Source organism: Sphaerodactylus townsendi, linkage group LG04 (genome assembly GCF_021028975.2).
Source record: "Sphaerodactylus townsendi isolate TG3544 linkage group LG04, MPM_Stown_v2.3, whole genome shotgun sequence".
NCBI lineage: Eukaryota > Metazoa > Chordata > Lepidosauria > Squamata > Sphaerodactylidae > Sphaerodactylus > Sphaerodactylus townsendi.
Window position 1 is genome coordinate 43,964,445 of NC_059428.1, and position 13,128 is coordinate 43,977,572.

The following is a 13,128-nucleotide window of genomic DNA, read 5'->3' on the forward strand; positions in this document are numbered from 1 at the left end:
TTTGTGTCTCGGTTCCTAAGACCATTGGAAATATGTGTTTTCCAATGGTCTTAGGCGACCCATGTGAAAGGGTCATTCGACCCTCAAAGGGGTCGCAACCCACAGGTTGAGAACCGCTGCTTTAGAGGGAAAAGATAGAGCTGAGTGGTGAAGATTACTTATTTGGGGTGCAGCCTGTATTAACTAGCTCTACATCTCCACTCTGCCCATAATGGTAAGTTTTCCTGACTTCTGTCTTCTAAAATATGCAGGAGCTCTCCAGCTATCAGGAGACCACTTTATATCATTAGTTGCTGTTGACAAAAACATTAACTAACAATTAACTGAAGCTATTGTTTTTTCCTGATCTTTGGTCCTAAAATCTCCACAATGGCTTACTCTGTAAAAATAGTTTTGCTTAACATAGAAATGTTTGGACAGTAAAACAAACATCTTAAATGATTTATTAATTTTCTTCACATCAATTCTGGATAGTTAATATCTGTAGAAACCCAAATAATAACAAAGTGGGCAACGCTATCATACCATCTTCTGAATTTCTACCACTTATTAACATAAGTCCTAATATACACAGTGTCCATCTTCTTCTATTTCTCAAGCCTTATCAGTTTTTGAAAGCATACCTTGCAATATTATCACTATTTGGGCAATAATACAAGAACACTGGCTGAAATATTGTTTTTTTGCAGTTTCCCTTGTATTTGCTCTTTCAGTGCAGAAATTATTGGCTTTTGAGACAGTGGGATATTTTATGAGAGAGTCTGGGATTTTAAATCTTCCTAGGCCTTCCAGGAGATTTAAACCCCAGACTCCATTTCTCTCATAAAAATATTCCACCATCTCAAAAGCCAATAATAATTTCAAGTTTCAGGTGTGTGGAGATGTGTTAATAAATGACAGGAAAGGGAGACAGGTTGGCAGATGCTAAGACTTGGTTCAAACTTAAATGCAAAGCAGTGGTTTACTGCTGCCTGTGCAATCTTGGAAAATGTAAAGGTTCACATACTCCCTCCTTCATTTTTGAACTGTGATTTATGTACTTTGCTGTTATATACTTTGCTTTACCTTTATAGCTAAAAGTTTTCCTATAAAGCAGGATTAGATGTATATAGAAGGTTTGCCAGAATATATCCAATGTGAAGAACAGTTCCCAGTGTAAGGCAACTCCTTTTGCACGGCAAACATTCTCACCTTGTGGGTATTTTTCATGTTGGAGGAAGATCTAGCTTAAAGTGTCAGATCATGATAAGTTGGCTGCTACATGTTAAGTTGACTACTCCCAGCAGGTTTTTTCCCCTCTGGTGTATGAAAATATTTTAGTATTATTACAAATGTAAAAACATAATTGGCATACTATATTTATATATTTATGTTTTCCCCAATAGTTGATTGAAAAAAACACCCATCTTTGGATTAAGCAAAAACCAATATAATGCTCTCTAATTACATATGAGGCACCATTGTTCTTCATGATGCACAAAGTATGCACATAATTTGAATTTGACCCCTAAATTTATCTATTTTTTAAAAAAATCCTCCAAATGAAACAACTCTTTTCATAAAGGATGATTCTATGTTTGCAGAACTCCTAATTAATTGTCCCCAAAACTTAAGCTTTATGGCCTACAAAACCACATTTTGAGGTAGATTTGTGATTCTACAGTTCGTACAGAGTGAGGTTGTTGGGGGGCGGGGTTGAACTTCTTTAGTTCTCTCATCAGCGTTAGAACATCTCTGTGAATGTCACCAATTTTTTCACTAATTTTCTGACAACACTTATATGTAAATACGTTACGTATTATAATACGCTGTATCCTCATGCTGTATTGCAAGTTATATGTCTCTGCAAATGTTTAGGATGAAGATATTAAGTCATACAGTTTTATTCTCTTGTTACATTGATTAAATATGAATTTTTCCCTGTTAAAACATTAGCCCCAAAGAAGAGTTTTCAGAAATGTAAGACTGATTTGTCTTACCACGTGTGGTTCAGCTCATTGCCATTCAACAAGTAAGAGACTTGCCTTGCCAGCTCCAGGCAGCTGTGAAATTTGAAAAACTTAATCTTTGAGGAGTCACTTAAATCTAAAGAAGGCTCAAAGGAGCAGTCAGTCATTTGTTTAGCATAAATCAGAAGGATTTCAGTCTGATTCATTCCATTATACTTTCAGAGAGCTCCTTTTATTTCTCCTTTAACTGTAATATTTTACTTCTAGTGAAATGATAGGGCTTATCTCTAGGCAACCAAGACCTGGTGATGATTCTAATTAAACTACATTATGTCATCTCCATTTTTTGTTATTGCTCATGAAAACAGACAATCTCAGAAAACCCATCTTCATCAAGAAGTCTCCCTTAGCAGCATTAACCATGTCATGCACTTAGCTGCCACAGAGAATCGCCTTGTGCAGTTCTACTGTAATCAGATTTAATAGGATCTGTTTACCTTACCTTCTTCTAATTAAGGGTTTTGTTTATAACAGGCGTTGTTGAAATTATTGTATGTTTCATGTTTTATCTTTGGAAAAAATAGCTACAACTACTTTGCTTGTTACATACCGATACTATTATCTACACAAAACATTAAAAAAATTAAACCATGTTTTATCTATGATAAATCCATATATAAGCATCATAATAGGAAAGTATATAAAAACTATTTAGCAGGCCACTTGATCCTTTCTAAAATAAACATTAGTTATGTGATTTGGCATCTAGATAATTAATTTTCAGTTAACATACAGTTAATGTACAAGGTCATTCATAGCTATGTTTTGTGTGCAAGAGATGTACTTACCCTACCTTTTTTTCACTTTATCACTTTCTTTACTCCTTAATAGTTCTTATCAGTGGGCTGTACTGAACAGTTGGTGATCTAGAGTAGTCTTGAGTTGTTTCAGCTCCTCTACATGACTTTTTGCTTCTTTAACCAGTTGGAGCAATTGCAGCTTCCAGTCAGGTGGTTGACTGTCTCAGCATTGTGTTGATTGCCTCACAAAGAACTGACCAGTGCAAGACCCCAATCTAGTCCTGCCCCCTGGTCTTCTTCTTTATTTTCCACCACCTCAGTTAAAGTGGGCATTATTTTACTAAGGTCTTATTAATAAACATTTTTTTTACTTCTGAGGGTTGTAAGGTAGCTTACAAATATTAATTATGAATTATATAAGTAAATAAAAATCCTAACACATGATGCTGTGGTACATGTAGAATAACCTCAGATGATCCTAGATCCCAAGCAGAAAGGTAGTGAGAAAAGGCAGTGTTTCACAGACAGTTTGGATCTTCATAGTACTCTGATTTGCATTTGAAAGCAAACTGCAGTATTATTGGGTAAATCTGGGTGTGTCAACCTCAGCTTGGGGAATTCCTGGAGTTCTGGGGGAAGGGAAGCATAAAGGGCAGAAGATGGGTCTGTCACTGAACAGCATTGCATAGACCAGGGGTCGGGAACCTTTTCCCCTCAAAGCGCCATTTGGCTCACCACCAAATTTGGCTCACCACCAAAGAGCCATTTGGCTCACCCCCCCCACCCACTCGCTCGCCCCCCCGTCCGCTCCCCTGCCGACTTGCTCGCTCGCCCTCCCTCCCCCCGCCCGCTCACCCCCCCCGCGGGCTAGAGATGTGCCCGCCCTGCTTCCTGCAGGGCGGGCGAAGAGGGGCCCGGCGGCTCGGCTTGCCCGGCCGCCGGGAGAGCGCCCGCCCCGCAAGCAGCGGGGTGGGCAGGAGCCAGAGCCCGCAGCGCGGCCTCACCGGCCGTGGGCTAGAGATGTGCCCGCACTGCTTCCTGCAGGGCGGGCGAAGAGGGGCCCGGCGGCTCGGCCTGCCCGGCCACCAGGAGAGCGCCCGCCCCGCAAGCAGCGGGGCGGGCAGGAGCCAGAGCCTGCGGCGCGGCCTCACCGGCCGCGGGCTAGAGATGTGCCCGCCCTGCTTCCTGCAGGGCGGGCGAAGAGGGGGCCGGCGGCTCCGTTCATGGAGCCGCAGAACAGCGGCGGAAGAGCCGCATGCGGATCGCGAGCCGCGGGTTCCCGACCCCTGGCATAGACCTACTCTCCCCAGACTGACTTAGTTTTTTCTTATCGCTTTTCTTATTGCACAGAAAAACTCAGTCCATGGAGAGCAGGTCTGCCCAATGCTTTTCAATGGGCAGCAGACGTGTCTTTCAAGAGGTGTGTCTGTATCACTGTGAAGATAGCTCCTCAAAAAAAAAATTCTTTTTTAAGGAAAACTGTATATTGCTGGAATTGACAGGACCAGCTGAGTACAACTAAACACTTTTGGGGCTGAAAAGGAACCCAGGATCGGAGGCTGTGGAGCAAACATCCTGGGGCAACCTTCAGCCGATGTTGGCAGGGAGAATCCCTTCAGCTGTGCACAAAATGTTGAGCACAAACTAAGGGTAAAATTGAGCAGAAAGCAAAATGGTTGAGCAGGAAACAGCTTCTTTTTTCCTCTGATGCCTTTGCTGTCTGGAAAGCACACCTGAAGCTCCCTCTTTTTAAGCCATCCCCCAGACATCTAATATTGGGTGTGTAGAATGAAAAGAGGCAGTCACTTTTTAAAAATACATCTCACAGACATCTTTTTTTATGCTGTGCGTAACGACTGATGTGTTTTAAAGCCAACAAGAACTGTAAATATTTGAAAAATGGTATCACCTTATGAAGTTATAGAACTGTCTCTTACATATTATTTAATTTTATTTAATTTAGAAATATTTATATGCCACTTTGTCTCCTTAGCCTCAAAGTGGATTATTGCAGTATTGCATGTTATAGTGTGTGCTGTCTATTCTGATTAGCTTTAGGCAGAAAAAGATGCTTCCCAGCACCTTTAGCTGGGGATGCTGGAACCTAATCTGGGACTTTCTGATTGCAAAGCATAACTTTCTCAGAGTCTTCCCAGACAGAGTCTTCCCAGCCAACTATCCTTATTAGACTTTCTAAGTTCAGAGGCAAAGTGAGACTAGTTTGTTTAAAAACACCATTTTAAAGCATGACATTTTAGAGTATTTCCTTTTCTTTCTACCTTAATATTTAAAGCAAAAGAAAGACATTTTGACCAGCAAATATTTCATAAATATTCACAGCATTTATAAGAAATCAGAGTTGACTGTTCATAGTTTCCAGTGTGTTTGTAAGGAGAGTCAGGATTAGAAAGTTTCTTCTCTCTTCGTGACCCTTAAAGCAGTGGTGGGATTCAAATAATTTAAAAACCGGTTCTGGTGGTGGTCAAATAATTTAACAGCTGGTTGTTTACAAGCACCATTTTAACAACCAGTTGTGCCAAAGTGGTGCAAACCTGCCTTAAAGGCTTATTGTAGTTCCCAGACATCTAGATAGCAAAAATCTCTGACAGTTGAATTATAAAATCCTTTTTTCTGGGAAGTGTTGTTTACGGTATTAGATTGTTGACTAGGACTTCAGCGATTTAAGTTCACATCTCCACTGAGCCACAAAACTCACTGTGTGACGATGGGCCAGTCAACGCCTCGTAGTTTAAGCTACCTCAAGAGAATGGTTCTGATGGTGCTGAGCACTAATAATAAGGAATTTTCCCCTTCTGCTGTATTTGATGTTTGATTTCTGTTTAATGCCTGTTTCTCTACACAGTGGAATGAATCTGATGGATTGCCTCTCTGTTGCCCATGTACCAATTAGAAGTCATCACAGTCATTCTTCATCTTGGTGCCTCTACCCACATGTGGCACATTCTTTTTATGGCTTTCCAAAAGGCCTGTAACAGCATTCACTTTCAATTGATCTTTTCTTGGAGATTTTATGATATATGTAGGACATTAGCTGACTTCCTATGAACATATTTTCAGCTCAAATACATATTCCATACATTTAGCTTCTGGAGAGATGGTTATGCGGTTTGCGTTTGTGAAAGTGAAGTAGCACTCTGACTTTTTGTGTCCCTATGAGTGCATTTTTCTGCTTGGGCATTAGAGTCCTCACTCATAGATCATTTAATTTCCAGAAATGCAACATTTTCCCAAAAGGCAAAAGAAGTGTAAAGAAAGGCCAGTGCTTTTCTAGGGCAGTGCATTTCCCAAAAAGCATTAACATTATTATCAAACTGGGATAGTCCCAGAAGCATATGAATGTTGCATCTGGTCCTCTGGTAGACAGTGTACTCAGTGTGTATTTGTTTTTTAAGTCTAAGATTCTATACTGTGTAATGTCTTTTTTAATTGCATTAATAGATCTTATAGTCATGTCTTCAAGTTACTTTGGGCTAAACAGAAAAGGCAGGGTATAAATATTTTAAGTAAAGTGGGAGTTGATTTATGCCCTCTTTTAAACAATTCCTTAGCTAAAACCAGGGGTCATTGATCTCAAGAAAAATCTGGAAAGATCACAAATTATGACTTCTAACCGTTCAACGTTTGCCTTAGCCTCTTTGCTAACAGCTCTATCAAATTGAGATTGAGTTTGAGGATGTTATCATTTCTAGTTTCCTCAAATTATCTAACAGCACAAAATAAACTGTTGGATGGACTATATCCAAAGTTGTCCAACTTTGAGCACCATCCTGCACAGGTATACCTGGAGAAAATACCACCCAGGCACACACTTGAATTGCACACCCATCCCCCCAAAAAGAGTGCCTTTCCCCCAAAACATATGCCCTGCCCTCTACTTTTCCAAAATTGGTGGTGAGCGAGCAAGGTGAAGCAATAGACACTCCAGGATGCCCTATGGAGGAGGAGAGGCGAGAGGGTGGAGAGGGAAGCTGGGCTGGCCTGTGGCACTCCAGAGTGTGCTGTGCTCCATTAGCCCTGGCCTTGTTGGAAAGGTGAGGGGGAGGCAAGAGGGTGAAGAGGGGGACCTGGTGTCAGGAGAGGTAATGCAGGGCCAAGCGGCAGGCATTCCAGGGCATGCTGTGCTCCATTGTGCCCTGGCCTTGATGCAGAAGAGGAAGGCAAGAAGGCCGAGAGGAAGGCCAAGCTGCTAGGACAGGTGAGACAGAGTGGCAGCCACTTCAGAGCACACTGCACTTTGTGCACTCTGGCCTTGACAGGGGGAGGGGAGGGGAGATGGTAGAGAGGAAGGCCAGGCAGCTGGGAGAGTTGAGGCAGGGTGGCAAGTGGAGGGGAGGTGAGAGGGTGGCACCACAGGGGGAAGACAGAGAGCGAACACTGGTGGCAGGTGGACTCAGGACAGGTGGAACTGGGAGGGTGCTATCAGGGGATGGGAGGGGTGGGTAGCCAAAAGGTGCCCCCACATGACCCAGGTGAATGGAGCCTGGGTCAAATGACTTCCCTCTTTCCCTCCAAGATACACTACTGCTATCCTGAGACTGTGTCTGAGCTATAACAAGTCTCTTCAGATGCCAGATTAGAACCAGACAAGCTTCCAGTCTGTATTATGAACTCTGGTTTCAAAGTACATCCAGGTTCCTTAGATCTAATGGCCTTTACTCGTGATGTATTTGGGGAAATGAACTTTAATTCACAGGAAAGGTCAGAGGCAATGGAAGTGTTAATGCTGGATCAGCAGACTACCATATCACCTCCACAGTCAAACCCTTTACCTACAGTAATTAACACAACTGATCTTCTCCTGATTCCTAATCCTCAGTTGAATACGACCTTTCATAATGGTTGTGTTTGTACAAATGACGAGGGCCTTCTTGATCTCATTATTCTTTCAGACTGATTCTTAAGGACCCAGGAAATACAGCGTCTAAGACTAATTTCCTGAAATATTGCAGGCTGGACTAGTGAAGAAGGTGACAACTCTTTCCTTCAATTTGTTTCTGCTTTTAACAGCATACTTTTAAAAGAAACCTGAGCTATGAATATTTTCCTAAATGGATTCACTGTTTATACACTGAAAGTGGTTCAGATTAACAAGAAAGGTCGCCCAGAGCTGGTCTAGCTATTTTGTTGTCATCACCCCTAAGTACTCTAGTAAACCATCTGGATGATTGCAGCTAACTAACTTGTGGAATAAACATTAAACTAAATCATGATAAAATTGTTATCTTATCTTTCTACATACCTCCACTAAAATCGCAGGCTCAATTAGAAGAGACTTGGCAAAAAAAATAGAATGTTATTTTTTTCTTTGATGATAAAATTTATCAACTATGACATGATTATAATGGGAGACCTGAATGCCAGATAGCTGCAAGAAGAGAGTTACCATCAGCATCTAGTGCTGAATATCTCACTTAACTTCAATTACCAGTATTCAACCCTAACTAATCCACCTAATATTTTGGTTAGCTCCCCTCAGAGAGTAAGAATTAAGTGGTCTTCTGAGTTAAGTAACAAATTGACATATAGACTCAAACCCAACAAGCCATTGTTATCTTAAGGTCTGAAACTGTAGCAGTGTATTCCTTCTCACTGTCTGTTGAAGCCTACAAAGAGCTTATTCATCTTTTACAGACTTAACTTTTGAACCTAAACCCAATTGTTCAAACTCATTTTCCACAGGCTTAGCCTGCCCCAAGAGGTTTGACAATGATTGCCTGCTTTTAAAAAAAAGGAATTGAGAAACTTATATTGGACTTACAGAAAGTCAAGTGCTTGCTAACTTCTACTTATCTATTTTCAGCTAAAAAAAGGAATTTAAGAATTTTCTGAATTATAAACAGCAACAGTTCACAACACAGAAGTGGACATTACTTTAAAATGCCTCTTCTTGGTAATGTTCTGAAATCTGGGCAAATCATGGAAGGATCTTTATGGTCTTGCCCTAAAGCCCTGAACTGTTGTATAGTACCTCAAGTCTGGGAAGAGCATTTCAGATCCATCTTTAGTTGCTGAATATTTCATAGAAGAATTACTTAACTTAACCCCTATATGGAGCTTTGTTTCAGTTGAGGAGGCTTCTGAACTGAGTATGCAGCTTCGGTCTGGGAAAGCTCCTGGAAATTAGGCAGTGGCTAAGGAATCTCCTAAAATTGTTCTCAGATTATTACTTTTAGATCATTTGGAGATTAACTTTGGGAAATCAAAAGTAATAGTTTTTGAGAAGAAATTCTCAGCCTGGAGGTGAATGATTAATGGACATGCCCTTGAACAGGTCAGGACGTTTGCATACCTAGGCATAACTTTAGGTGGGAAAAAATAGTTATTTCAGCATTCCACCTACCTTTCAAATATACTTTAACATTTTCAGTAACCATATTTGGTTCCATACTAAGCTATATTTGGTTCTACAGTCATAGATTGCAACTCTCTACCTAAAACCTACAAGTATCCACACAATGATGTATTTCATTTGTGACAAGAACAATTACAAATGTTTCTGTACACTATACAGCTCTTAAGAAAGAAATCCTATTACATTTTCCTTCCTTTGGGGCCCAACACATACCTACAAACAAAATTATCAGTTTTTCTTCTACAGTTGGTAATTTACAAAAGCTTTGTGTACATTCCATATTGAGATATTCTCAATATTATTGTGTTTTCTTAAAATATTTCAGACTGATTCTAGAAATACATGTTTGCCCTATGGTGGTAAATATATTTCATTCCCTAGCCTAACAATTGTATGTTTATTGCTAAACTTGTGCATGCATGAAAAAGAGTGAAAAGCAGCAGAACAATAATGAGGAATTGGGCTCCCTGCCTCTCAAAATCACATTGACTGAGCATTTCACCTGTATGCTTCTCGAGTCACATCCAGCTTCATATCCCTAAAGCTTTAGGGATGAACATGCACTGCCTGTCTGCTTCAGAAGGGGTAAAAAAAGAGAGGAAAGACTGGGTCTGGATAAAGCATGTCAGAGATAAAGTGCATCCGAATTCAATTTCCCCAAGATATTGGTTTGGTTCAGACAGGAAATCATCCTTTAATTTAACTATGGTTAGTGGGAATTTCTGAACATGACCCTACCCTGCCACTGCATAAAGCCATGACATTCAAAGTGGGTTTGATTGCCTTCAGGACAGTGTGACCTGGGATACCATTGAGTGGAAAAAGCAGGGGGAAAGGCAAGCAGTGAAACTGTCACTGTCAATGAAAACTAGTATTTGAAAGACTGCATGCCAGCTGAATCTGCGTTTTAAATATAAAATACATATAAATTTTCATTTTATGTCTGAATCTATCCGTTAAGGAGAATCAGGCTTCCTTTTAGTAACAAAGTAATCGTAATGTTGAAGTGTTCTCTTCCTTTCCATCTGCATTTTTTTTCACAGGCTCCTGCTTGTAGTTTTCTATTTTCTTTTAATCTGTTTAGATACAATTTCCTAATGATTGTAATTTCTCTGGGGATGTGCATGTATCTCTAGATTTTTAATTGTCACCTTCTGACTCATATCTGAATATTATTTTCAGCTAAATACTGACAAGGCTATATCAGTGACGACTGGTTGATAGCAAGAAACAGTGAAAGGAAAACAAGCTTCATGTTTTTCTGTTATTTCCTCGATTGGGAGAGAATGGTACAGTTTTCATTGGCAATATCCCTGCCATCTTTGTTCCTTTGGGGTTACTCACAGATATGGAAAGTTCTGCAAGTGTAAAACATACTGTACACCTTCAGTGCACTAGCACATTAAAATTATCTCCTTGCGGTAGTTTATCCAAACAAACCAGAAAAATTAGTAAAATGAGACCACAAAGCCAGATATGACATGTGAAACCTGTAATGCATGCCTTTTCCAAGTAGTATTTAACCCTGTATTTGAAGTGAAGTGCTTTCCCAAAAGAATCCTGGGAATTGTAGTTTGCTGAGAGAACTTTATATTAATCCCCCTTCCAAAAAATCCCCCCAAACCTTTTTCCTTGTCCTGCCTAAATTCACAAGCCTACTTGGAGAGAAGGAAAAGACTGCTAAACCAGTTTAACACCTTGTATAGATATGCATTTCTGTAACAACCAATACAATAGTGTCATTGCTTGGATGCCATATGGGTATTCTCAACAAAAAGATTATTCCAAAAGATTATTCCAAAAATTCAAAAGAATAAAAGTGTTAATCAAAGTTGTATAGAAGTGCCCAGTATGATTACTGAATGATCTTGGGACAGACACATACACTCAACCTAACCTACCTCATAGAGTTGTTTTGAATGTCCTAGAGTTGTTATGGACTACAATTATGGCACTCCAGATGTTATGGACTACAATTATGGCACTCCAGATGTTATGGACTACAATTCCCATCAGCCCCTGCCAGCATGGCCAATTGCCATGCTGGCAGGGGCTGATGGGAATTGTAGTCCATAACATCTGGAGTGCCAAAGGTTCGCCACCACTGACCTAGATGACTTGTATGGTCCCTTCCAAACTATAATTCTATGGGAGAAAGACAAAGTAAATAGAAATCCACTGTACATGAATGTACACATGCATTTCCCCAAACTAGCTAGAACCTTTCACTGTGGAATGGTAGGCTTTCATTTCGAAATAGAATAGTCCTGAAAATGGCTCCTTATCTTCACTCAGCAAATAACTCCACATTGATCTTTGTATAGCAGCTTTGCCGTTAGGTTACTGTAAGGCACTTTGCGTGGGTCTGCTGTTGAAGCTGAGAACTTTGGCTCTTTCAGGATCCTTATGTTTGTTATCAGGAACTAAATGGAATTTGCATATTACATTCTGCAGACATTCCATTGGTTACCAACCAGTTACCAGATTCAGTTCAAGGTACTGGGCATAACTGGGCATAACTTTGAAAGCAATTCATATTCTTCGACCCACAGATTTACAGGGCCATCCCTCCTGTTATGCTCTACCAAGACAGCTTCACTCATCTGACAAATGCTTTCTGCATGTATGTAAGTAGGTTAAAAACAACAGTTGCCCATACCTGAGGGTTTTTTTGATGTTGCATCCCAAAGTTGTGGAACATGGAGGTCAAGATGCACAAAACAGAAATATTCTGGAGGGTATTTTTATGAAGAAGAGAAGACTGTAATATAATGGAATGGCTCAGGAGGGTGTTTTCTAAAAGGAATAGTGTATTTCACTCTTTATTGTGCACATCTCTTGCTTTTGTCTCCTTTTTATTTAGTTTAGTAATATATTTTTGCATTTTATGTTAGGGGGTTTTGTCTGCATTGTGTTATAATTTTGTAATCTCAACTCTATTGTTAGTTGAATATTTTATAAGTGCTGTTTGGTTGCCTTGCTTTCAATATTTTGTCATTATTTTGAGTCTCAATGACAAAAGCAGGCTGTTCATAAAGTAAAGCAATAATTAAAGGAGGTGTGTAGCAGCTCTGTGAGAGAAATCAGACAGCCATGAAGAATATTAGTTATTTTATTTATTTAATCTATATATGTGTATACTTATTTCGTGCCCATCACCAAAGTCCCTCGATGGGAGCTTCAGATTGTTCTTGAGTGTGTCACTCTCTGTAATAGAAAATCAAAAGAAAATTGTTCTCTAATAGTTAAAAGTTCCTTTTGATTATGTTGTATTTATCTCATGCTGGTCTGTGCTGGTCTGTGACTGTAATAAAGATTGATTGATCAATTGATCGATCAATCGATTAATAGAAGCTTTTCATGAATATTTGTATTGACCAGCTTAGACCTTGGAATTTCAAGGATCTCATCTCAATCAGGCCTAATTGTAGGTGAACTCCAGATGGTCAGGTTCTCGGACCAGGAAGTGTGGGAACATGTGATTGTCAATCCAGTGATCCAAATCAGGCAGGGGTCAAAGTGACAATCAAACTGTGTCCTCCTCCTGAATTGCATGACCTGAAAAATAAGTTCATAAAACTATGGCTTTATAGCCTTGATGGTGTCAGAGTGTTAGCACAAAGTCCAGATTGTGTACATTAGTGACCTGACGGTTACAATTAGAAATGGTACCTAGAACAATGTTGATATTGAAATTCCTGTTTCAAATTATTTCATACTTCTCCAGATTAAAGAGTACATATTGAAGAGGAAGGACCATTCTTAGTGTGACCATAGCCATTTCCATATGTGTTATCAGCTCCAGATTCAATGCTGTTTGGAAAAAAGTTTTTTCCTGCTGTCCCATAGTACCATGTAGCATTTGTATTCATCTCAGGGCTTCACCAGTTTTTCTCTGATCTTTCTGACATCTGCATTGCGTGGTGAACCAATTTCCCCAACCCTGTGGCTATGACATCGTTTTCTCCTCATGAGGGGCTTTCTACTTTTTTTTAAAAAAATGGCA

General features: G+C 39.9%; 1 protein-coding gene across 4 annotated transcripts in view; it reads left to right on the top strand.

Moving 5' to 3' along the window:
* ALCAM (activated leukocyte cell adhesion molecule) overlaps positions 1-13,128 on the top strand; it is a 151,677-nt gene that overhangs the window by 72,195 nt on the left and 66,354 nt on the right. The window lies entirely within an intron of this gene.